The following is a 27,050-nucleotide window of genomic DNA, read 5'->3' on the forward strand; positions in this document are numbered from 1 at the left end:
ACATTGAATATAAGTATTTAAACATTAAATGTAAAACAATCCTACAAAGCATGTTTTTGAGTAATTTCACAGAGCTGGAGTGGACGCACCCAGCTAGGTGCTGTGTTTCTAAGACCTTCACTATTAACCTCAATATTATATTGATCTGTAGGGTAGAAGAGAAATTTATGAGATGAGATAGCTATGAGTCTGATTGAGTTTTCCCTTCAAGACTGAAGGGAAAAAATCATAAAAATGGATAAGAACAAATAAGAAAAACATACAAACAATCTGTAACAACAATCAGAGTCGGAGATCATAGGTTGAGTTGAGCCAGAGCTCAGCTGGGTGCGACTTTTGTGAAGTCTCTTCATCTTTCTTTGTCCTTTACTTTTTCTGAAGAGAAGTGGTGCTGAAGTTATCCCTAAATTCCTTGTTTTCTCTGATTTTTTTGCTCTAATCGATTTTTTTGAATACATATTCATGCAAACAGAAAATAGTTCCCCTAAAACTATAATCAGTAATCTTAGGTTCACTGAAGATTCCAATGACCTGTTAACGTAAAATGTAAATATAGACAAGCTGGCAAAAATAAACATAAATAGAGAAAAAGGACCTCACCATTCATGACTGCCTTCAAATGATTGACCTAAAACACAGGTTTTCTTTTTTCTTAGCAAAATAATTTCTTAAGTATAAAACATAAAGTCAAAAAAAAAAAACAAAAAAACATAAAGTCATATTTACTGCAAGTTGCCTTCAGTTTCTCTGCTTCTTCCTACTCATTTAATAAACTATAACTAAGGTGGGAGAGTAAATACTTCTTAGTAATTTATGCCAGTGGAAAAGATATAAACTTCTATGTAACATGTTTACACAAAATTAAAACAGTTATAACTTTGGGGTATACTGAAAGTGATTTTATGTCCTAATTCTGTGTTTTGAATCTCAGGGAAAAATATCTTTCATTTGATTAAGCTATTCCATTCTATTACAAATTTATTTATTAAACACTTTCATATACTTGACAGTGGCCTGGTTGATAACAGGCATAATAAAGTAAATAAGACCAAATTCTTATAATAACAGGAGAATAAGATTTCTTCTATGTGGGAGTAGTTTGGAAAGGCCTTTGGAGTAATTAGTATTTGAGTTCAACCTCAGACGACAGGAGAATTTCAGCCTGTGAAGGAAGTAGAGAGATCATTTCACATGGGCATGAAGGTGAAAATGGAGGTGGGAATCCATGTTAATGGGGTTTTTTTTAGACTTATTTTTTATTGAGGTAACATTTGTTTACAATATTATGTAAGTTTCATGTACACAACATTATATTTCTTCTTCTCTATACACTACAGCATGCTCACCATGAAAATTTAGTTTCCATCTATCACAGTACAGTTGATCCCCTTTACCAGTTTCACCCACCACCACCTCTTCCCCTCTGGTGACCACTACTCTATCCTCTGTATCTTTTTGTTTGGTTTGTTCATTTATTTTGCTTGCTTGTTATTTTTTTAGAGTCCACATATGAGTGAAATCATATGGTATTTTTCTTTCTCCATCTGACTTATTTCACTTAGCATAATACCCTCAAGGTCCATCCGTGTTGTCAAAAATGGCAAGATTTCATCTTTTTTATGGCTAAGTAGTATTCCATTGTGTGTGTGTGTGTGTGTGTGTGTGTGTGTGTGTGTGTGCATGCCACATCTTCTTTATCCATTCATCCATTGATGGGCACTTAGGTTAACTCCATATCTTGGCTATTGTATATAATGCTGAATTTTGGTTCATTTTAACTGGCAGTAGGGACCCCACCAGTTGAGCTAGAACACAGATCACTTGGACCTCAGTAGTGCAGATTAGAGTGGTAATGCAAAGGGGGCAATTTGTATAGCAGATCACATATCAAGCAGGAAAGAATTTGTCAAAATAACACGACTTTTATATAAGTTGCTTGTTACTTATAGTCACATCTAAAAGCCCTATTATCCCTGATTTGTGCCTTTAGAAAATAACTTTTGATTCAATCATATGTTTTTCTTTTTCCTCCTGTATGTGTGTGTGTGTATCTGGACATTTATGTACTAATCTTAGAGGGTGAGGAACATAATTATTTAGCATTTCTATTTGTATATAAGTGGATTAATTCCCCACTTTTCCCAGAAATGAATAGGGACTAACATATCAGAAGATGAATTAAGTATAAACATTCATCTCCCTCTCCCTCTCCACTTCCTGTGCCCTTATCATTTCTCATCTTGATTGCCACAAAGCTAGCTTTATATAAACCAAGACTTAATTTAACTAAAATTAATAATTTTAATAAGATGAGAGTTATTGTTTAGCAGCTATTTAAAAAACAGTGTCATTAATTTAGCTACTGCTATGAAGTATTCTTTCACACTAAAAATCAAAACTTCAAATATTCCCAAGTCTTTGTGCTTAATGAAGCATAAGGGGGTTTTGCCATTTCTTCAGAAAGATTAAGCAATATCATAAAGCAAATTTGTTTAGTAAAAAAATGTGATACATTAAAGTTTTGTTAATGGCTGTGTATTTATCTCATGAACGACAGTTGGAAAGGTAATTATAACATGCAAATTAGCTCCCATAAGGCTGCATATTAAAATTATATATTAATGTACAATATCTCAAGTTGCAACCTGTGCTTGGGCTTTTTCCAGGTAAGTAAGTCACTGAAGCTTTTGTCTTAAGTTTGTGTTCTCTCTACTAATCATTTCTTTCAGGTATTTTATTTAAAGTCCTCTAATGCTCTTGTCTAAAACTCTACTTTTTTCCTGTTAGTCTATTAGAGAAACTCATTCTAGCCCCCTAATTTTTGCTTCTCTCTTATGTATTCATCTGTTTCATTCCTACCATTTTCTTATTTCAGCAATATGTGCAATATTGTTAATGAATAGAGTATAGCCATGAAACCAGGAAATAAATCATTCACAAAGAGTTCAACTAAAGGAAATGTATGTTTTTGTTTAAAATTATTCAATTTTTGTTATCTATTAACATTTACCATAGGATTGTTGAACTATTCTGAGAAAGAAAATGTACCTGTGACTTTAGGAATTCAGATTTCTTCAGCTCTGTCTTTCATTTTCTGGTTAGAACCAACAGTCATTGATTTCATCTTTGTTTGAAACATCCAGCTGTCTCAGACACCCTGTGCTGTGTTCTTTGGAGTTGTTAATAGGAAATCACTGAATAGTATTGTTCGCATAATACAATCCTTCTCCTTGATTTCACTGTGTATATGTATTGTCATCTCTTCTGGTTTGAGAGCAGATTGCCATTTGGGTTATTAGAAAATGGTAAAATGCCTCATTTCTATGGGAGACTGAATATTTCTTCACTTTACTGTATACTTTATGCCTCCCCTATTGGTTTACCATTTTGTAGTCCCTTCTTTATCCGCCACCATTCCCCCAATAAATATATTTGTCTTATTATCCAGTTCTTCAAGATCTTTGCATGGAATCTGTTTTTTTGTTTTTTTTTAATGTGTGCATAGAAATGTTCAAGAGTGCTAAATAAAAGAATTTCCTTGTGTTTAGTAGTGACCTTTATAATAGATATAACGAATACTCTTGTATTTAGCACCTAGATTTATTGAACCTTAATATTCATCCAAATTTACATTAAAGTTTTTAGAACTAGTAAAATATTACAAATAAGTTATATCGCCTGTGTGCCACATCTACTACCATTCTTAGACCTCCATGATAGTTGTTATTCAGACATAACTATTATTCTGACCATTTAAAATTTACTGACTACTTTTTATTATTTTGCTGTATGGGTAAGTATCCAAAAAATAATAGTTTTATCACTTGTGTTCAATAAACATTACACTTTTTGACCTGCTTTACTCAATATATTTTTGATATTTATCCAGATTGATGCATGTAGCTTTCATTCACTTATTTTAATTGATAGCATAGTCTTATGAATGAATAAACCAAAAATATATTTATTATTGCTTATATTTGTAGACTTTCATCTGTTTTCCACTTTTTAAAAGTATTATCAAAAAACTGCAATAGTATATGTCTCTTTGTACAAATCAAAATTAAATAATTCTAATGACTGAGCCCCACCCCCAGAGATTCTGTATTAATGGGATGCCATGGAAGATAGGTAGTTTCACAAGTTCAGCAAGTGATTTCAATATGATTCATATGCTATTTGCCATCTGTGCATCTTCCTTGGAGAGGTGTATCTTCAGATATTTTACTCATACGTTTAATTTGGCCCATTTTTTGTTTCTCTGTCTGTTTTTTGACTTGTAAGTGTTCTTTCTATGTTTGGATACAACTTTTCTCATAGATGTGTGTTTTGTAAATATGTTCTCCCAGTCTGTGGCTTGTTGCTTTTTTTTCTTAACAGTATTTTTCGCAATACAGAAGTTTTTTTTTTTTTTTTAATAAATTTATTTCATTTATTTATTTATATATTTTTGGCTGTGTTGGGTCTTCGTCTCTGCGCGAGGGCTTTCTCCAGTTGCGGCAAGCGGGGGCCACTCCTCATCGCGGTGCGCGGGCCCCTCACCATCGCAGCCTTTCTCGTTGAGGAGCACAGGCTCCAGACGCGCAGGCTCAGCAGCTGTGGCTCACGGGCCCAGCTGCTCCGCGGCATACGGGATCCTCCCAGACCAGGGCTTGAACCCGCGTCCCCCGCATCGGCAGGCAGACTCCCAACCATTGCGCCACCAGGGAAGCCCCAGAAGTTTTTAATTTTAATAAGTTCAAGTTACTAATTTAATAGTTTTATTGAAGTTCAAATTATCTATTTCTTCTTTCTTGGATCATACTTTTTGTGTTGTATCTCAAAACACATATCCATTTCAAAGGTCAAAAAGACTTTCTCATATGTTCTCTTTTAGAAATTTTTATAGTTTTGCAGTTTATATTTAGATCTCTTATCCATTGTAACTTAGTTTTATGAGAGGTAAGATCTGTGTCTAGGTTTGTTTGTCTATTCATTTATTTTTATAAATTATGAACATTTATGCACATCCAATTGTTTATGCATCACTTGTTGAAAGTCTATTCTTTCTCCATTGGATTGCCTTTGTGTATTTGTCAATATCTGCAAAATAGTTTGCTGGGATTTTGATGGAATTGCATTTAATTGATAGTGAGGATTGACATCTTAACAATATTGAATCTTCCTATCCATAATCACACAATATCTCTCAACTTATTTAGATCTTCTTTGATTTTATTCATCAATGTTTTCTACACTTCTGTATTCAGAGCTTGTACTTATTTTGTTAGATTTATACATATTTCATTTTAGGTGCTATTTTAAATGTATTTTTTTTTAACTTCAAATTCCAATTGTTAATCACTAGTGTACTGGAAAGCAATAGATTTTAGTACATGGACATTGCATACTGAGACATTTTACTAAGGAATACATTTATTAGTTCCAGGAAATTAGTTATTCTTTGGGATTTTCACATGGACAATCATGTTATCTGTGAATAAAGACAATTTTATTTTTTTCCAATCTGTTTATGTTTTCTTTCTATCCTCCTTGTTTTTTCTTTCTTTCTTTCTTCTTTTTTTGAAGTGCTGTTTTATTATTTAATTGATTACTTATTTGTTTATTTTTAAGCAGGAGAAAATCAAACATTTTTTATCTTTTGCACTACCTTTTAAAAAATTGAAGTATAATTGATTTACATTATATTAATTTCAGGTGTACAGCATTGATTCAATATTTTTGCAGATTATATTATACTCCATTAAAAGTTATTACAAGATAATGGCTATAACTCCATGTACTATACAATATATTATTGTTGCTTATGTATTTTTTTATTGAAGTATAGTCAATTTACAATGTTGTGTTAGTTTCAGGGAGGGTCTGGCTCAGAACTTAACCAAAGAGTAGCAGAGTTCCAGAGAAGATGAAACTCTCAACCCAGACAAGACTGCTTCACTAATTAGGAAGGAGTGGGGTGCTAACATTTGGAATAGTAACATCTGGATTGATGCACTGGGAATTCTAGAGTGCTCAAATTTCCCTGAACTCGCTGTGCCTACCTAGCTGGCCTACTCCTCTCTGTTAATGGATAATGTTCCCCTTTGCTGAAACCTGATGTAAAGATTGCCTTGAAAGACCAACTCATGCCTCCTTCCTGTCCTCATCCTCCTCTCGTTCACAAAACCTCACATAATCCAGCCAAGGAAGTGATAGGGATGGGCCTGCTACAGAAAGGATTTATAACTCAAAGGATCATCAGAATCTAGCCAATAGGCACCAGCAGGAGCCAGAAGAATATGTGTATAGGATTAAATACAATCCTCTTGGATCAAAGAGGTTGGAATATAAAATTGGATGTAGAAAAGCCAGTCAATATGTCAGTATTGTGCTATGATACAGAATTTTATACCTTGGCAATGACCCCACTGATAGGGCTGTGAATTGCTCTTGGAAGCAATAGCTCCAGACTAAATGAAGTAGAAATGCCAGAACTGTGTGAAATATGGTGGGAGAAGAGATTAAAAACAAAATCTCAGAGAAGTGGGCATGCTAGAGTATATAAACAATGTCTAGGGGGAAGGCTGAAGGATACTGTTTACCAAAGCAGTAAGGAATGTTCTCATGAAAAGGGGCATAAGAATCATTGAGAAGCTCAGTAGTGCTCATCATCTGTAAGCCAGGGGTAATGATGAGAGATACTGTCGAGAATGTACCTCTCTGAATGTAATGGGAATGACAGGATCTCAAAATTAGAGAAGCCAGGTGGCAGCATTAATCATCACAAGTAAGGCGGATGCAATTATATAACAAGTGGCAAGGCATTCTACCTAGAATGACCCAACGAGAGCTATGGAGATGTTATCAGAACAAGGTTCCCCAATGAAGAGATATAATCTTTCATCCAGTGTCTGGACCCAATTTTCTGACCTGGAACCCTTTAAAAAACATTAGTATCAAGTAAAAAAATTGAGGCACAGGTCAAATGAGGCTTTATTAAACAAGAGTATTGCGATAAGGGGAGGGGTATTATTGCATTCGGGGCAAAGGACCTTACCATAGGGAGAGAGCTCCAAACATAGCAAGCATCCCAAAATTCAGGCAAAAAAGAGCTTTTCTTTTATAGGGAGGAGTAAATAGGCTGGAAGGAACTGGGTGTGGGGGAGTGGAATGAATGGGTGTCATGATCAGATAGTTACTTTTTGTCCCTGATTTCAGTTGCTTCTCCCGGGGAGCTGGAGGCATGTTAAGGAGAGGTTTTTCCCATGTTCCGATGCTTACTTAGGCTTAGGGGTGAGTGAAAATTCAGGGCCCTGTGGAAAGGAGAGAATTCGGTCAAGTTAACAAGCATTTGGTTCTGATTAATCAACGAGGACAAACACCTCAGTAATCATTTATGAGACAAAGAATGGGAATTTTGAGGGTCTGTGTCTGGCTTTTTCATAGATAAATATGAGAGTTTTCCAGGAGGCTTATCTAAGTCATATGAGAAAGAATGCTTCTTTGAAGTAAGCAGTTTCCTTGAACACAAAAGGGTGGGGTGGGGGAGTTTATTAACCATCAGTTTTTTCTAGGATTATGGGGCTCTGGTAAAGTTCAAAATTGTTAAGAGGAAGGACCTGGTGATGCTACAGTAAGTGAATATGGTGATGATCCCTTAAAGGGAACTATGGCTATTTATTCAGGTAACTATATACTGTGGGAAAAGGGACACCCAGGACTGTTCCACTATGTGTTTGAGTTGGTATTGCTAGTGAGAGAATCAAAGCGACATCATGGGGCTTTTGTCAGAGTGGAAGCATATGTAAGCCAGATAATAAACGAGGTCTTAACACTTGTGTACTCCACAGTTGGTTTACTGAATCCATGAAACCATCCAGTGGTCATTTCCCCAATCCCAATCTACAACTGAATTGGACATACTTGTTGGTTGGCAAAACTCCCACATTTATTCCTTGGCCTTGGACTAAAAACCATGGTTGAGGAAAACCAAGTGGAAACATCAGAAACTGTACTAACACCAAAGCAAGGAGTAAATTTAAAACAATATTTCACTCTGGGGACAAAGATAAGAATGAGAACCTCTCTCAAAGGCCTAGATGATGCCTGGATGGTGATACTCATCACATCTCCATTTCATTCACTAGTCTGGCCCCTGGAAATACTGGGTGGATTCTAGAGAACAGTAGTGGACTACTGGAAACATAACTAATTAGTACTTCAAAATTGTAGGTAGCTGCTGTGCCAACTGTGTTGTGTTTGCTGAGCAGGTTAATATAGCCTCAGGTACATGATATGTGATAACTGATCTCGTATTTCTATCCCTATCTGAGAAACAGAACAGAAATAGCTCACATCCACTGGAATGAATAACTAATGCATTTATGGTTTTGTTCATGGGCTATGTTAATATTCCGATCACTGGCGTAATATGGTTCAAAGAGACTTAGACTATCCGCACATTCTGTAGAATATCATATTGGTTCTTCACTTTGTTGGCATAATATTAAGCAAGCCATATGAGCAAGAAGTAGTATGCACATTAGAAGCTTCATTAAGACACATGAATTTTAAAAGGGGGGCAGTGTAAATTGTATGATTATTTAAGGATTTATCACATCAATGAAGTTCTTAAGGATCCAGAGGTGTGGGAGGACATCTCGTCCAAAGTAAAAAACCAAATTACTGTAGTTCGTACTTGTGCTTGAAAAAAGGAAATCACAAAGTTGAGTAAACCTTTTTGGGTTCTAGACGAAGCATATTCTGTGCTTGGGATTACTTCTCTGAGTGACATGGAAGCTTGCCAGACTTGAGTGGGGTCTAGTGAGTCTAGACTGTGGTGCAAGTAACTCTGCTACTTTGGCCATACAGCCTGGCAGACCTTATATATTAGAGATCTCTATGGTAGAAAAATACCATGTGGAATCGTTGTAAGCTCCAATAGGAGAACCCCAAAGTCGATCCTTGCCGATGGGGAGCAAGACATTGCCATCTGCAGCAGATAATTAGACACAATATTATTAGGCCCTAGTAGATATGGATTGCTTGTTCGGAGGACATGAAATGACAATGAGCAATCCACTCTGATGGATGTGGTATATCCAAAATTGGGTATGATCAGGGCCGAAAGGCACAATTAAGTTTCAAGAGCAGCTGGTCTAGACTCCCGTGATATCCACCATATTTGTACTATTGCTGCTTCCTCAGGTCATACCTCTGACCATATGATGAGATTCTTTATAACCAGCTACTAGAGGTAAAAATGTTGAGCTTAATTCATGGATCATTCAGCTGAGCATGTGAGTGCCAGCCAAAAGTGGACTATGGCTGTAATACCTTCAAGGGTGGTCTCCAAAGACAGCAGAAAGAAAAAGTCTCCCACTAAGTCATCTACTCTGTATGGAAAGAGAAACAAGTATAAAGCTCTTGGCCAGGGGCAAATGGCCTGGCTAATTAGTTACAGGTCTGTAAGGAGAAAAATTAGAAGATGGGGACAAGGAGATCAGAGGAAAAAACATGTGGATAGACTGATGAAAGTGGCGATGAAATATGAAGATTCTTGTATGACATGTTAAGGACACCCAGAGTAGTCACTGTGGAAGTCACTAAACAACCAACTAGTTGACCTCAGGCAATCTCTGTCATTGTCACCATTCCCTGCTCTTCACCCCCTCCCATTCTTGCCAGTGTTAGCACCGTGGACACACAAAGGGAGTAATCATATGAGAAGGATGGAGGTTATACATGAACCTATACTGCTGCCATCAAATTCCCAGACTACTGGTAACAGAGACCAATATCGAGCCCTATATGTGGAACTATCTCTCAAGGACATCCAATAACCACATAGTGGTACTTTAATTACTTTAGACCCCTATCACCATGGAAAGGACAACAATTTATCTTGACTAGAGTATATAAACATTTTGCCTGTGGTTTTCCTTGTCTGACCACAGGGACTCTGACAGCACTACTATCCAAAGGCCTACAGAGTGTTTAACCCACTGATACAGGATCCCACACAACACTGCATTGCAACAGGGGACTCACATTACAGCCAAAGAAGTGTACATAACCACAGGACTCAGTAGTCCAGGTACATTGTGTCCTGATTGAGTGTTGGAAAACATTTTAAAAACACAGCTTCCTTTGAGCAGATACCTGCAAGGATAGGGAATTATTATCCATAATAGTATACACCTTAAGTTAGTGATCCTTATATGGCCCTGTGTCTGCAATAGGTAGGAAGCCATGGAAGTCCAGAAGTTCTGGTTCTCAAAAGGCGATGCCACACATGCCATCTGATCATTTCAAGTTCTTGGAGTATTGAACCCTTTGGATGAGGAAAGTAGTCAACATTCTGGCAGAGGTAATTGGCCATGTTCATTATCAGAAGGTAGGATGCGATTATATAATGGCAGGCAGCAAAGAATATATTTAGTATTCAGGTAACCTACTGGACATCTGTGGGTAAATCTCTACTCAATTTTGATAGTAAATGGGCAAGTGCAATGGCCATGACACAAGGAAGAAGAAAATCATTAGGGGTGAGGAAGTGAAGGAACTGGGAGTCAATGACTGAATGAATAATGGTCATCATGAATGTTTAAATAACTATAAATTATAAAAGAAGTAATGTTGTTGAGAGAAATAGTAACATCTTCAAGTCTAGAACTAGTGACTTGAATATTGGTATATGAACAAAGCAAGGAGGGGTGTTGGTGGTAAAGTTTGATGTCATAAGTTTTCAGGTAATTGGAGTGAGGATTTAGGGAATGGATAAGAAACAATGCACTAGAAGTAGTAAGGGGAGTAAGGAGGCTACTACCCTAACCTCCAAGATCAGTGACTGAGACACAAACATGCTTGAGAGAGTTGCAGTGGAAGCTGTATCCTCAGGGGAGAGCCAGATTTCATGTAGAGAAAGGGGAAAGGATCCTCCAGAGAAAAGGCTAGGATATGAGATTTTGATGGTGACACATACTGTGTTCCAGAGTGGAGGTGTTGAAGGATGCAAAAGTGCTGGGGAAATGTCCCTCTGGTAACTGTATGAATAAGAGTTTAAGAGATGTGTGATGCCCTTGAAATCTTGGGCATGGTGGTAACTGAGATAAATAGGAAAATAAGAAATCAATGGATTCAAGTAGGTAGTCACTTTCTGGAGGGGAAGTAGATAATTAGTTTGAATTATAGCTTCCCTTTGAGAACTGGACTCTTTGGCAGATTGTGGTCATAAGAAAGGGAATAAGTGCATGGCAGAGGCTTGCCAGGAGCACCTGAAGTTTTCCTGGCATCCTCTTTATTCCTGCCAATGATGATACTGAGGTGAGAGGAGGGGCATGTTGCCAGGATACTGCAGTGCTCTGAGCACCCCACGTACATGCCCGCTGGTGAGTATCGTCATTATCATCATTTTGGTTGCAAGAAGCCACAGCAGGAAGGATAACATCAACACATTAATAGATTAAAGGAAAAAAAAAAACAGATGATCGTCTCACAGAGGCAGAAAAATGATTCACAATTTTTTAAATATGTGCTCAGCAGACTAGAAATAGAAGGAAAATTTTCTTTACCTCATATAGGATAAAAAACTTGCAGTTAGTAATATTTCTTAATGGAGGTACCTTAGAAGCATTTTTTTAAGAATCAGGATGGTTTTATAAATGAAAGTTATTATCACTTCTATGTACCATAACAATAGAGATCCTAGCCAGGGAAGTATGACAAGATAAACAAATAAAAGGCACATGGAGAAAGGAAGAAACAAAAATATAATTAATGCTTTACATACGTTATAAAATCGTATATGTTTGAGACTATATTTGTTATAAATACATAAGTATAATATGCATGGGAATTGTAAAAGTCCATCCATCAAATTTAGGATTATGAATTACTGCAAGGGAGAGAAGAAAATGAGATTGTGGATGGTAACACAGTTTCAAAATTATTTATAATATTTTATTACTAAAATTGAAAATAATCTAAAACAAATACCATAACATTTTGCAGTTTGAGAAAACTAGGTGGTAGATATATGGATGTGTGTTTAATTATTAATATAATTTCATCTTGAAATATTTTTAATAAAAATTATCTATCTATCTGTCTATCAATGTCATCATGTCATTGCACTTTAAGAATCATTCCTGAAGAGGATACCATCTAGCCCAATGTAAAATACTGTCCATTATCTGTCCCCAGTTGTCTTTTAGATGTGTTAAGTGCACTTCAAGATTCAGAGTAAGTGTCATCACTAATGACTTTACACTACCCCACAATTCTGCATAAGGTTCTTCTACTTTGTACTGTGTTAACACCCAGGGCTTATATCTATCATGGCATGTATTACACTGGATTGTAATATTGTTACTTGTGTGTGTCTCATCAAGTAGGTTGTAAATTCTTTGAGGTGGGAACTGTATCCTTTATCTTTGTATATCCAACTTCTGGGTATACAATAGCATATAATAGGAATGAGTGGCTTTTGAATGAATAGGAGTCTACTTAAATTTAAGAAAGCCATGAACACTAGAAGCCAAAAAATTGAGCAATGACAATGATAGTATTAAGAAAAAAAGAGAATTCTATCTTTGTCACTCTTAATATCTGAAAACAGAATTTTGTTGTCTTCAAAAGGAAGATCAACTCTCATTTACAAAAAGTTCATTTTTCTGCTCAGATGATCTACCTGTTTGATAATGTTCAAAACTTTTTGGAATCTCTGTGGCTGTTATTTTGTTGGAAGAATCATTTGAAACGTACATAGATTATTCATCTGCAACTGTAGGTATAGCAGAAAGTTGAACATTTTAATATGATTAATTTTCCATGTGATGCACTAAATAGTAGCCTGCAATGAAATATACATTTCCATAATATTGTGTTTTTCCTGAACTGTATTTTATTTATATTAAAATGTTGGCAATATTTCTCAAAATCAGTTTAAATTTCTCCTACAAGAAAAAATATCTAGTGACTTCAAGTATAATTAGCAAATGTCACTGCTCAATGAAAGAAAGATACCTTTTATACCTGTTGTTTAACTCAGAATATATAATGTCTTATATTCTTTCTCCATTTATGACTCATAGGGTACCCAGAATAGAGTCTGTGGCATAGGCATTAAACATTTTGAAGTCAAATGACCTGGGTTCAGGGTTCAACTGTCAGTTACCAACCCCTCTGTGTGGCCTTCAGCAGGCCACTTACTGTATCTCATCAATTTCCTAGTTCCCAGTTGGACAAAATAGTATTTTTGCATGGTTTTTTGGTACAAACTAGATGATGTTATTATTGCTCCTTGAAGCTTAAAAAGCGCGTTAAAGTGCATTGTACCTGCTAATATCTGATCAACATGTCATACTTTACAAAGCTTAATCTTTAAAAATATCTGAGATAACTGTTAACACAGGCCAGTGACCTAGGGTCTAACACATGCAGTGGGTACTCATTCTGTTTCTACTATTGATGTTGCTAATATAAATGCAAAAAAGAACCCTGGAGAAACATAACAAAAATGTCTCTGATGATATATTAGAAATATATGACAATATACATTAATGTAAAGGGCAAACAAATTATTTCAATTAATATTGATGCCAAATAAAAATCTAGTGACTTAACCCAATTTTTAATCATTACTCATGTGGAGAAAGCATTCATTCCATCTCTTGGTCTATTTGCAGTATATGAAATGGATTATAATTGAATGATTAGAGATCTAGTACTTCCTTTTTGAAAAATGACTGGTGTGAAAAAATTACCTAATGTTAAATAAAGCATTATCATTTATATGCAGACCCTTTGGCACCGATCTGCATTATGTTTTCTAATAATCAAAGTAGGTTCAACTGATCATTTGGCACAATCTGTTTTGTAACCAAAAACATGTATTTGCAAGAAAATTGGCTGAGGTTAAATGGGAATCTTAATTAAAATTAACTAAATCAAATGGTTCAGTAGAAGGACAAAACATTGCCTTTGTCTTATTCATTAGTGATGAAGTCTAATCAAATGAATTGGCCAGCCTCAAGTCACCACCCACCAAATTATTGCCTTATGGAATAATTTTCCTTACCATGAATGCTACTTTGAAATGATGCCTACATAAAACAAAATACAGACTATCAGAAGGCCTTTTTTTTTTTACATGATTGCAAACATCTGCATAATTCAAATTACTTAAAAAATTCAAGTGAAATGTTTGATGTATTTGATAGTTTGTTGTAGCTAAAATAAAGGATGAGTTGATGCTTTTTGTAATTAATTAACTGATTTATTTATTTTTGGCTGTGTTGGGTCTTCATTGCTGCATGCAGTCTTTCTCTAGTTGTGGCGAGTGGGGGCTACTCTTCATTGCAATGCGTGGACTTCACATTGCAGTGGCTTCTCTTGTTGCAGAGCGCAGGCTCTAGGCATGTGGGCTTCAGTAGTTGTGGCACGTGGGCTCAGTAGTTGTGGCTCACGGGCTCTAGAGCGCAGGCTCATTAGTTGTGGTGCATGGGCTTAGTTGCTCCGCAGCATGTGGGATCTTCCTGGAGCAGGGCTTGAACCCGTGTCCTCTGCATTGGCAGGCAGATTCTTAACCACTGCACCACCAGGGAAGCCCCAAGGATGACTTGATGCTTTTAAGAGGTGAACAATTGTTGGTTTCAGTATATTGATATGTCATCTTTAATATCTACCATTTTTGTTTGGCAGCCATTTCCTAACCAAATTTTTTAAAAGACATTTAAATATTCATTGGTTATTCAAATGAAGTAAACTATTTTGTTACCTTCAAACTGTTTCACATTGGTATACATACCTATATGCATATACTATCAGAACAATATTTTTAATTTGTTATAATTGTTATAATTTTAATTTTATAATTATAATGTTTGTAATTATAATTTTTATAGTTTTTATAAGTTATAAATTTTAAATTATTCAGTTATAAGACAGAGCTTATTCCAGTTCCTGTGAAATTCTCAGAACATATTTTTCTAAAGTAGAAACTGAATGACCTAGAGAATGTCATATAGAGTGAAGAAAGAGAAAAGCAAATATCATATAATAACGCATATATGTGGCATCTAAAAATGGTATAGATGATCTTATTTGCAAAGCAGAAGTAGAGACTCAGACGTAGAGAACAAATGTATGGATACCAGGGGGGAAAGGGGTGGGGTGGGAGGAATTGGGAGACTGGGATTGACACATACACATTATTGATACTATGTATAAAATAGACAACTGATAGGAACATACTGTATAGCACAGGGAACTCTACTTATTGCACTGTGGTAACCTAAATGGGAGGAAAGTCCAAAAGGGAAGAGATATCGGTATGTGAATGGCTGATTCATTTTGTTGTGCAATGGAGGCTAACACACATTGTAAAGCAACCATACTCCAGGAAAAATTTAAAAAATTATTTTATCACCAAAAAAAAAAAAAAAAAAGGTAGAAACCGAAGAGGGAAGTTGAAAGCACCTAAGTCAAAATAAGAAAGCTCTCTCCTATAAACAGTTGCTCTCTGAGAGTATTCCTTATAACTTTATTAAAGTTAAAATGAATGGAAGAAAGGAGAAAGCAAACTCTTTCTCACAACCAAGGAGAAAAGAGAAGTTGGAGGGCAGAAAGTGGTGGTAGGAGTGAGGTAGCACAGTCAAAATACGAGAACACAAAAACCAACTAGAGGAAAGTTGGAGTAAACAAAGAATGAGAAAAAAAAAAAAAAAAAAAGGAAGGCTCTCGAGCCAAGTGAATGAGATTATAATAGGAAATTTAGAAAGATGAAGGCAATCTAATCCTACAAAAAAACGAATAACAAAAGAAAGCTAAGAAGTAATTTGAGATTCTTCAATTTTATAAGGAGAAAATTTTTAGGGAAATACTTTTTTTTTTAGGGAATAAAATAAACACAGGGATACTTTAAGAGAATAGTACTTAAATTTATGTTTTCTACAAATATTATGTACCTGCTCTGTTCAGGCATGATGGTAGGCTTTGACTGCAAATATAAGATATGTTTGCTCAAGGTAAAAAACAGTTATAACATAATAGCATAGTTGCTTTCTGAAAGTATGTACAATGTACAGTGTGAGAACATAGGACAAAGAGGGTATAAGTTGGCTAAGAAGACAACAGAGGATTTATTCTGAGACTAGAAAGTTAAATAAGCATTTATAAAATAAGGCGAGATGAAATCTGATCAAAGGGAACAGATTCTGAGGTGGCCTAAGGACCTTCAAGAACTCTGGCTTAGTACTGTAGTACCATAGAAGGCATTGGTGATTCTGGTGACCAGAAACAGGAAGGCAAACAAGATGATCAACAGTTATCTCACATGCCTGAGAAGGAGTTCTAGACTCTATGCCAGAGGTGAAGTGAAGGAGCTGGGTGATTTTGAGTCAGAGAGTGACTTAATCAAATTTGCTATAAAAAGATGACTTGAGGGAAATATGAAGAAAGAATGAGATATGGAAATATTAAATGCAGAGACATTATTAAAAAGATAATTGAAACATTACAGGTGAGAAATTATAAAAGCCTTAACTTGAACAATGGTAATAGACTAGGAAAAGAGGAGATAAATATTTAAGGGACAGAGTTAATAGGACTTAGTGATCCTAATTCTTCTATATTTATGGGTTTCAAGTACCCAAGATTCCTTCATCCTCAGGACCTCCAAGCTCCCTTGACTATTTACTCTGCTCCTCTGCAGAACTATGATCATCCCCTATGTGAACTATGATGGGGAAAAAGTTGAAATGTACTTATCAGTTTTATTAATGTTTTTAAAAATATTTTCAATAATTAAAAATTGTAGTTCCTGAAAGATTTATTTTCCATAAAAAACAAAGTCCATCAGTTTTAATTACAACCAGGGAAGTATTACTTCACTGCTATGGATTTCTGTTGTCTCTGGGTAAGGTAGAAGAGAGAGATTTCAATCTGCTATCTCCCCCCCTCCCAGACTTAGTTTTCTTGAACTTGTGATGTCCAGCAACGACATGAACACCTAACTATGGATCAAGCACAGTTTTTAGACAATTATTAAGGAGAAGGGAGCCCCTCCATTTATAGAACTCAAACAAAGTAGAAGAGAAAAATATGATACACATATTAACAGAAATAAGTACATAGTTACCAGCCACAGCAAGTGCTATCAAAGAAAAATGCAGGGAGTCATGAGGCATCTCAGTGGAATGACTTTAGTGCAGGATCTGAATGGGAAGAAGCCGAAAGGAACCGGTCAGAAATAGAGTGGAACGGAAGACCATTATACCGGAAGTAAGGATGGGTTAGATCCATGACATGGGGCTAGAGGCTGTAGAGGACAGATAAGACAGGGTATTTCTATCCTTGTTAGGATTCTGAGTTTATGCTTGGGTCATGGAAGGACCTTGAAAAATGCTGAACAGAGGAGCATATGATCCAATTTACATTTTAAGAAGATCTGAAAACTGCTTAGAGCACTGATAGGAGATGAAAGAGCCTGGAAGTGGGAAGCTCATTTAAGAAACTTTTATAGTGGATTGAAGTGAATGAATCCAAGATACATGTTGGAGATGGAATGAATAGGATTGGAATAATGTAATGACTCCAATCTAACATAAATAAGCCTCATTTTAACCAGAGCTTATATATTAGAATAAAAACATCGATTTTAATATTTTCACAAATCCTTCCTAGTGAACGGCTTTCCTTCCCACTGCTCCCTTCCACAGCAACTTCTGTCCCATTACATGTACTGAATTCTTTATCAGGAGAGGTAAACTGAGCTACCCTGCCCAAACTTCCCAAGTCCTCAGTTTGGAACTGTTTGTATTAAAGGGTTTTATACAGTAATCATTTTTCTTTTCCTTTTCTTTTCTTTTCTTTCCGTTTTTTTCTTTAAAAAACTCTTTGGAATTTTGTAACCCATAAGATCTGAGAAAAACCCACATTTACTAAATCAACGATTTCAAAGACGTGATTTCATAGTGTGATTCAGATTATCCTACATAGACAGAAATAAGGTCATTTGAATACCAAAAATTATTTTGACCTTTTATAACCATAAGAAAAAAAGGGGAAGGCAATATGTTTTAAGATTTAAAGGAACAAAAGTTAGCCCCAGCTGGTCCTGAATAATGGAATTTCAGAATCATAGAAATTTGTAACTGAGTGTAATTCTGAAGAACAAAGGGGAAACAATGGGACTCCAAGCCCTTCCTTCACATCCTTGCTGCTTAATTGGAACTTCAGTGTAGCTTTCTCAGTTCTGATTCTGAGTGACTGCTGTCTTTGATTCCCCCTTAACAGGATGAGCATTTCTGAAAAGGTATATACAGCGAGAGAGGAGAGGGGTTGGGGGAGAGTGAGAGAGAAGAAAAAGAAGGAGGAGGAGGAGGAGGAGGAAGAGGGAGGAGGAGGGGGAGGGGAAGGAGAGGGAGGACAATGAAGAGAGTGAAGATAGGGAGAAGGAGAAGAAAACAACCAACAAGGTTTACAAATATGCACAGGTTAGGAAATAGTAAATAAAATTTGAGGTGAAAAGGGTCTAATGTTTTTAATATGACTTTATATTAATTAAAATTTAATATTACTTTGATAAACACTTGATTTGTATTCAGTTGATGATGGATTGGTTGGTATTATGTGTGTATGACTATAACTACAAGGAAGCACGTGAGTGGCTGTGTTTGAGGTTCAGTCCTACCTCCCAAACCAAGGAATAACCACACCCCCTTATCTGTGCCTTGATCTTGAAGCATGCTAAATGGCTCGTTAATAACCTTTAAGGATGTGGTTTGTTCTGGTTTTTTGTTGGTGTGTTGTTTGTTGCTAGGAAGAAGAGTTTGCATTTCATCATCATGGGTTGAATTTATGGACTTTCAGTGAGTGTGGAGAGCATTAAACTTTAACTGGAGAATAGTTTAAATGAGTCATCTGAGCTCCTGATTTTTATAGCCTGCTTCACTTTCTTATCCACTCCAAGAGGCTTTTATCTAACTCTTAGAACCTGACTATAAGTATGGTGATTCACATTCAATTTTTTTTGCATTGTATAAAGAAGTTGGAAGCAAGAAGAATTGGTCAGTTCAGAAATTATGTGGCATCCTTTTGTATTTCAAAATAATATTAATGGACAAATTCTAACCAGGGCCTATAATAATTTCACTTCAAAATTACAAATTGGCAATATAACAAACTAATAAAATGTATCCAAACTGAAATGTAGATTAGAGAAATCAATGACAGAGACATGCATTCTCTTAGGTTCTCTTTATAACATACTGGTTTCCACTTTTATAACAGTTTGGTGATGAAGCATCCCTCCCTTGCCTTGGATTACATTTCCGTTTTTGACATTTGTGAACTTAAATATTGTTATACTCTATCCACGTAATTCTTCTATTTCTACTTACAGCAGCACTAAAAGCTCTGTTTACCGGTTGACAATATCTCCCCACATTGATGATTTTTCTGCATCAATACAACAGCTTGATTTAACAGATAGGTTGTGTTTAGAAAATACTATTATTTTAAAAGGAACATTCACTTCTTTAGGCTCTGATGGGATACTTCAGTATATGCTAATCACGTTTGTTAAAATTTCTTTGATACTGTTTTTTATTATAAATTTCTACCTACTTTGTTTTTATTTCTATCAGCCACAAGTTTCTTTGTAAGGTAATCATGCAGAAAATATTTTCCAGCTATTAGAAATCAGTGTTTGGATGTTTCTCCATATATATATCCAAAATATCATTAAGAAGTCTGAACATTATTTGGTTACTTCATTGTGGATCTCTTTTTATTGTCTGTTTGTGTTCTCTGGGTGTTCATATCATCACCCAATTTAGTATCATTTGTGATTTGAATTAATGTGCTGTGTACCTCTATGTCCAGACCAAAAATAAAAGAGTTAACATTCTTCTGAGATACTTTAAACTGAATTCAACTTAATACCAATAAAGCAGTGCCGTGATGTTTTTTAGAAACGGATTGACAGAATATTTCTACCTAAGGGAAGCGCAGCAGCATACTGATCATGAAAAGAGATTTCGAACTTCCTTAAAAAGAATCCCTTAAAGCCTTCACTTAATCTACTGTATAGCTGCAGTAAAGAAAGAGAACAGTATGGTCAGTAAAATTATTTTTTTAAAAAGCACTTAGGGGCTTCCCTGGTGGCGCAGTGGTTGAGAATCTGCCTGCCAATGCAGAGGACACGGGTTCGAGCCCTGGTCTGGGAAGATCCCACATGCCGCGGAGCAACGAGGCCCGTGAGCCACAACTACTGAGCCTGCGCGTCTGGAGCCTGTGCTCCGCAACAAGAGAGGCCGCGATAGTGAGAGGCCCGCGCACCGCGGTGAAGAGTGGCCCCCGCTTGCCGCAACTGGAGAAAGCCCTCGCACAGGAACTAAGACCCAACACAGCCATAAATAAATAAATAAATAAATAGATAAAATTAAAAAAAAAAAAAGCACTTAGATTGCAAAGGAAATGACTATAAGAGATAATCTTACATGTTATCACCATGAAACTTTAGAGACAGTAATGAGCATAGCAAGTGTGAAAAATCCTTACACATTAACATGAGAAGAACAGCAGAGTGAAAATTCCTACTCAGGATTTCCACAATTTAAACGATAAGCTGTATCCCCACTATAACTGTGTTCCTTAGGATGCCTGATTTTATTACTCTACACAAGGATAGATAGAGAGACTTCAAGTATGCCCTATATGTATTTCCTCGTTCAGAGAAGTTTATGAGACCTCAGAAATGCCCCTAGAAGGGTATGGAATAAAAATCCAAAAGTAACATTTCCATCCATATGGCTGGAAATCCCATGCCAGGCAATGCTGCTTGCAATTGTGACATACTTTGTATTCTTCCAGCAAAATCTCATTGCATTCACGGTTTTTATAGGTATTGTGGTAATATAATTTTTTACTATTTCGTTCTTACTTTGGAGTCAGTGAAGGGGGAAGAAGTTTGGACTATATGGAACTAAGGAAGCATGACCTTGATTCACTGCCCTTCTGAAACAAATTTATCAGCTTTATATGGTCAACCATAGCATATTGAGCTTTAAACATTGAAGCACTTTGAAGGCACTGGTGTATTACTTAGGATTGTTGTTGCAAAACAAAATTTCTTATATTTTTCTTGATATATGAATAATATACTTTACTATATGAATGAATTCAATGTTCCTTGTATGTTTATAGTCTTATTTGCTGTGTCCTTTCCATGATGAGATTTTTAAAATCCTTTCTACTATAAAGCTCTGCCTATTATCACTTAACACTTTCCCTATTCCACTAGTTTAATCATTGATGCAAATGATGGACTGTAATGGATTGTGTGTGTACTTTTTCTGAATATGAAAAAATTCAGGTAAAATGTATTTCCAAAATTCTGTCTTCTCTCTTAGGTGCTTTATAACAGATGATTCTAAAATACACTGTGTAGCCAGCAAATGGTAGAAGACCAGCTTAACTTTTTCTAAGATCAGAGGTACTCTTTCATCTAAAAATATGCAAGCATATAGAATTTGCCAAACCAATAACTAAAGCACCCAAAATTTGAAGGTAGTGAACACTTTCTTAGCCCTTCTGAAGGGCAATCAGGGCGATTTGGAAGCTGCTCATTTTACTTACCAAGAGTTAAAGCATTAGGCTGTCCTTAAGGAAAAAAAAAATTGAATTATAAAGTATAATTTTATGCATAATTTAACTCCCCTTCTAGAAGTATCAGTCTTTATCTGAAGAGATTAATTGCCTGAAGAATCTGCATGCCCCAGTACATCTAGGAAACCTTTATGCAATAAGCTTTGTTGGATAAAAACAATATTAAAATAATATTTTGGACTATTAGGACAAACATTGTCTGAATTAAGGTAATTTCAAGACTCCAATAAAGTGTCATGGAATCATGAATAATGACATGTATGGAAATAGAGGCTATTCCCTCATTATACAAGTTCAAGACAGTTTTGGAGCTTGCATATAATTGATAGTTTGATAATGAGAAAAAAAGTTATAAGCCTCAAAAAAAAATCATGGGTAGGAAATAAAAATCAAATAGTGCTTCTATAGTTCCTCTTGATACAAGAAGCTACTTGAATATGAATATAGAGCAGAATATGTACAAGAAAGAGCAGGTCAAGAAGCTCATTTCCTATCTACACTAAATAGTGAAGTTCAATTTTGTGTATGCTTAAAGGGAATGACCAATTTGTATTAGATTTGTTAAAGTTACAAAAAACACTATATCCTGAATTTGAAACATTCCAACTATTTTGAATGCTGTTTAGAAAACATACTTATTGGAATTTTATGCAGCACATAAATACTTCATAATCCCTGCACTCAATGCCCTATTGTTGTTCTCACATGTCCTTGTACACACACATATACACAGCACACACAGAAAAAATACAGAGATACATATTCCAAAGCACACACATAAATTGCAGTAGACTCTAGCCTCTGACATATATGCATATTCTAAATTTATTCGAAGCTACTGATATAGCCATTGCCAGCAAGACACAGATTTTAAAGTTTAAAATTGTTTTGAAATCTCTCAACAATTTTCTTGAATTTATGCAATTGTTATTATTTGACATAGCAAAAATCTGTTTTTCCTTAGGCCAATTTGAACATGAAAATGTTGATATATTGTTAATTCCATGGGAACCATCTCTCTGTCCTTTAAACTATTTGTCTACAATTGTGATGACACAAATAATAAATAGCTTTACTCTTAAATGTGAATGGCTTTCCTGCTTCAGCCTTGGTATCCCATAATTTAGGTAAATAGATGGAATATTTGTAGGTCAAAATAAGTTAGGAGAGTATAGAAAATAAAAATTTTAACACGTTATATCTGAAGTCCATGAAAATATAATAACTGTAAAAACATGATTAAAAAAACACAAATGAAGATGCAAGAAAATCAGTATTTCAGATTGTTTCAAAATGATTCAACAAGTGTATTCCCAAGTTGTAAAAATTTGACCATTGCTGGCAAGTAAACCCTACTTTTTCTAATCAGAAAAAACAAGAGTTTATGCAAGCAGTAGGGAGCAAGCTGAGTATAACAATAGATCTTCAAAATGACTTTTCCATTTAGAACTCAAAGGAAAGAACTCTTGATTTCCTTTCAGAATGGATATCCCTAAGGGTCCCAGGGAACAACAATCAGGGACAGAGTAATGAGATAGATAGGGAACTCACCAATTTGATTCAGAATGGAAAAGGTTAATTCATAATGAGCATCATTGTGTCAAATATATGTATTTTGAAGTGAATTACAGGAAATATCCTCTTCATAACATGATAAATAAAATCACAAAGTTCTACCAAAATCCATGGTCACATTACTGCGAGTTCAGGGAACTGATCCCAGCTGCAATTTGGGGCCTCCTCGCGATAATTGTTCGTTATGGCTTATATGTCAAAGGAAAATAATATTCTGGTTTCAGAGGATTTCTAGAACATGGAAGGAATTCAAGGAGTTTCCATTTCCATTTCATTGGCATTTGTTTCCATATGTATAATTTCTAATTGTGGTAATAAAAATTTGCTCTCTAAATTTACTAGCTAAACTGCTATTAAGTGTACTGTTCAGTAGTGTTAAGTACATTCACATTCACATTATTGTTCAGCCAATTTTCAGAACTCTTTTTACCTTACAAACTGAAACTCTATACTCAAGTAAAACTCCACATTTCGCTCTTCCCCCAGCCCCTGTAAACCACCATTCTACTTTCTGTTGCTATGAATTTGACTACTCCAGGCACTTTATGTATATGGAATCATGGAGTATTTGTCTTTTTGTGACAGGCTTATTTCATTTAGCATAATGCCTTCAAGTTTCATTCATGTTGTAGCATGTGTCATAATTCCCTTCCTTTTTAAGGCCTAATAATATTCCATTGAATGGAGATACCACATTTGTTTATCCATTCATCTGTCAACAGACATTTGGGTTACTTCCACCTTTTTGCTATTGTGAATAATGCTGCTATGAACATGGGTCTACAGATATCACTTCAGAAACCCTGCTTTCAATTGTTTTGGGTATATACCAAGAAATGGAAATGCTAGATCACATATGGTAATTATATTTCTAATTTTTTGAGAAATAGAAGGATGTTGGGCTAAAATAATTCTGGAGGTGAGTGAATTCTCTGCTTTCTATTACATTTATCTGTTCTTTCTCCACCTGACTTTGCCTTCTTTTCCACATCCAGTAGCTGAAGTGAACAGAATGGGGGAGAATAGGAAGACAGAAATGAATCACATGTCACCTAAATCCGCATTTATAACTATACCATGAGTTTTAATATACTATGAAATTCAGTGTCATTCTTGGTATATAATGTGACACTGATAACTCCTCTTCATTAAGGCAGGCAATCAGGGCTCTTCAATAGTGCATGGATTTACATTAATTTGTATATGCTCTGTCACCCAGGCTTTCTTACAACATTAGCATAAATTAGAAATCTATGATTGCTACCCATAAAATCATAAACATCAACTTAAATCTGTACTTTCTGCAAAAAAATGTTGGTTATGAAGTGAATATAACATGATACAAAGAACTCTGATTTTTTTTTTACCTTTGCATTTAGCCAATATAATGGACATTTGTTGATTTTTGACCACAGAGACTCCATAAACTTTCCTCACATTTCAATTTCCTTTTGGGAAATTACCCATTTTCTATTAGATGTAGTCTGATGGGATTGTTAATTATGTTCCCTGACCTAGGGGAAGGTAAGAGACCTAGGTTGGACCAATCAGACTCACACTCTCAAACTAAGGAGGAAGGAATAAACAATAGTTGGAATTTATTCATCCCATCAACAATATGAGGACCAAAACATTACTAGTATGAGGAGTTTACCCTGATGTTCATGATGATAACTCCCTCCACAAACTCTTCTCCAGTTGAAAAGGGGGAAACACCTCTATGTAGCTGTCCCCATTTATGTATATGGGAAAAATGTAATGATGTAAGCAATTCTAGTCCAGATTACACTTTACATAAAGATTATTGGGAACAAATTCTGCTTCCATTTAACTTTGCCTAAGTACATTGCAATTTCTCTATCATAATGTTTATGGAATCTTCTTAATAAAAGGTTTTATTGTTCTGATTTGGTTTGTTGGTTTCCATATTATAACACAAAATCTTCTTGGTTTATGAGTTTTCATAAAGAACAGTTACCTATAATATCCACAGTGGAGAAATGGTTTCTTTCTTTCATTTTGACTAGATAGGATTTTATAGAACAATATATATCATACAGATTTATATTATTATTAATTTATTTAAATTTTTTAAAAAAACCAAAAAGGCAATTTACGCATTTCTCTCATCCCCCATCCCCTGCCTCTAGCAACCACCAATCAGCCCTCTGCATCTATGAGATTGCTAAAAAAATATACAGTAGTAGTTCCCCCTTTGCAGGGAATATGCAGGGAATATGTTCCAAGACCCCCAATAGATGCTTGAAACCATGGATAGCACCGGACTCTATATGTACTAAGCATTTTGGTATACATACATACCTATGATAAAGTTTAATTTATAATTTAGGCACAGTAAAAGATTAACAACAGTAAAAAATAACAAAATAGAACAATTATAACAATATACTGTAACAAAAGTTACGTGAATGTGATCTCTCTCTCTCAAAATATCTTGTACTGTACTCACCTCCTTCCTGCGATGATGCCAAATGATAAAAATGCCTATGTGATGAGATGAAACAAGGTGAATTACAGAGACATTGTTATCTGACCATACCTCAGAAGGAGGATCAGCTGCTTGGGGTGATCCTGGATCATCCAGCCATGACTTGTTGATGGCTGGGTATCAGGAGCAGATGATGTTGATGATGAGGGGATCTCAGGTAGGCTGGAGCAAGATAGCATGAGATTTCATCATGCTTCTTAGAATGACAGCATGAAATTTAAAACTTCTGAATTGTTTATTTCTGGAATTTTCCACTTAATATTTTTGGATGACTGTTACCTGTGGGTAACAGAAACCATGGAAAGTGAAACAGCAGATCAGGGGGAACTACTGCATATAATTTTTAGATTCCACATATAAGAGAGATCATATGGTATTTATCTTTCTCTGTCTGACTTATTTCACTTAGCATAATGCCCTCAAGGTCCATCCACGTCACAAATGGCAAGAGTTCATTCTATTTTTATGACAGAATAATATTCCATTGTATATATACACCACAATTTCTTTATCCATTCATCTATTGATGGACACTTGCATTGTTGTTATTGTATAATATCATTATATTATGTATAATGTAACAATATATAACAATATATTACATATAACATACATAATATACATAATGTAATATAACAATAAATAATTTAATAATATGATTATATAAATCTATAATACAGAAGGATCATATATATAATATAGAAAGATAATATATCATATATTTATAAATATATAATAGAAATTTCTTTCTTCATTCCCTCTTCATACAATGGTATATAGATTATACCCTTCAAATAAGCAAGACTATGTAGATGTGACTATATAAGACAAAAATAATTCTGGCCCGTTTAGCCAATATATTCATACATTGATCCATGTATTTACTCCTTAAAGCAACAATTACTAAGTACTGACCGTCTCCCAGCATCATGTTGTGTACTAAGGGTAGTAAAATGAATAGTTAAGAGGGCCTGACATGACTCAATCATACAATTTTTTTAAATTAAATTTCTTGAAATTTTGTGCTGCTTATGGACAAATGTAGGATGATGTGAATTGAGGGTATACAATATTTTAAATGTTTACATTGCTAACTGAAATAATTCCAGTGATAATTCTGGTATATTTGAGAATGATGGCTGTTTGTTTCTTTCTACATTACAATGAACTGATAATCCAGGCTAGAATGAAAAGGAAAGTGTGACTTTTGCAAATTCTGCTGGAGAAACAAGATAAGCATCCAACAGGATAAGAATATTGACAAGATTTCTAAAGATTTAAGAAATAATGCACTTTGAAAATTGATTTATAA

The 27,050-nt window shown here is 35.2% G+C and overlaps 1 long non-coding RNA gene across 1 annotated transcript; it reads left to right on the forward strand.

Annotated features, from left to right (window-relative positions):
* The first annotated feature begins 711 nt into the window (after positions 1 to 711).
* LOC309610895 lies at positions 712 to 25,318 on the forward strand. Its single transcript, XR_014234214.1, has 2 exons — positions 712 to 15,451; positions 15,499 to 25,318. It is a non-coding gene; the product is annotated as an uncharacterized lncRNA (long non-coding RNA).
* The last annotated feature ends 1,732 nt before the right edge of the window (positions 25,319 to 27,050 follow it).

This window comes from Balaenoptera borealis, assembly GCF_965194805.1.
Source record: "Balaenoptera borealis genome assembly, chromosome: 14".
NCBI lineage: Eukaryota > Metazoa > Chordata > Mammalia > Artiodactyla > Balaenopteridae > Balaenoptera > Balaenoptera borealis.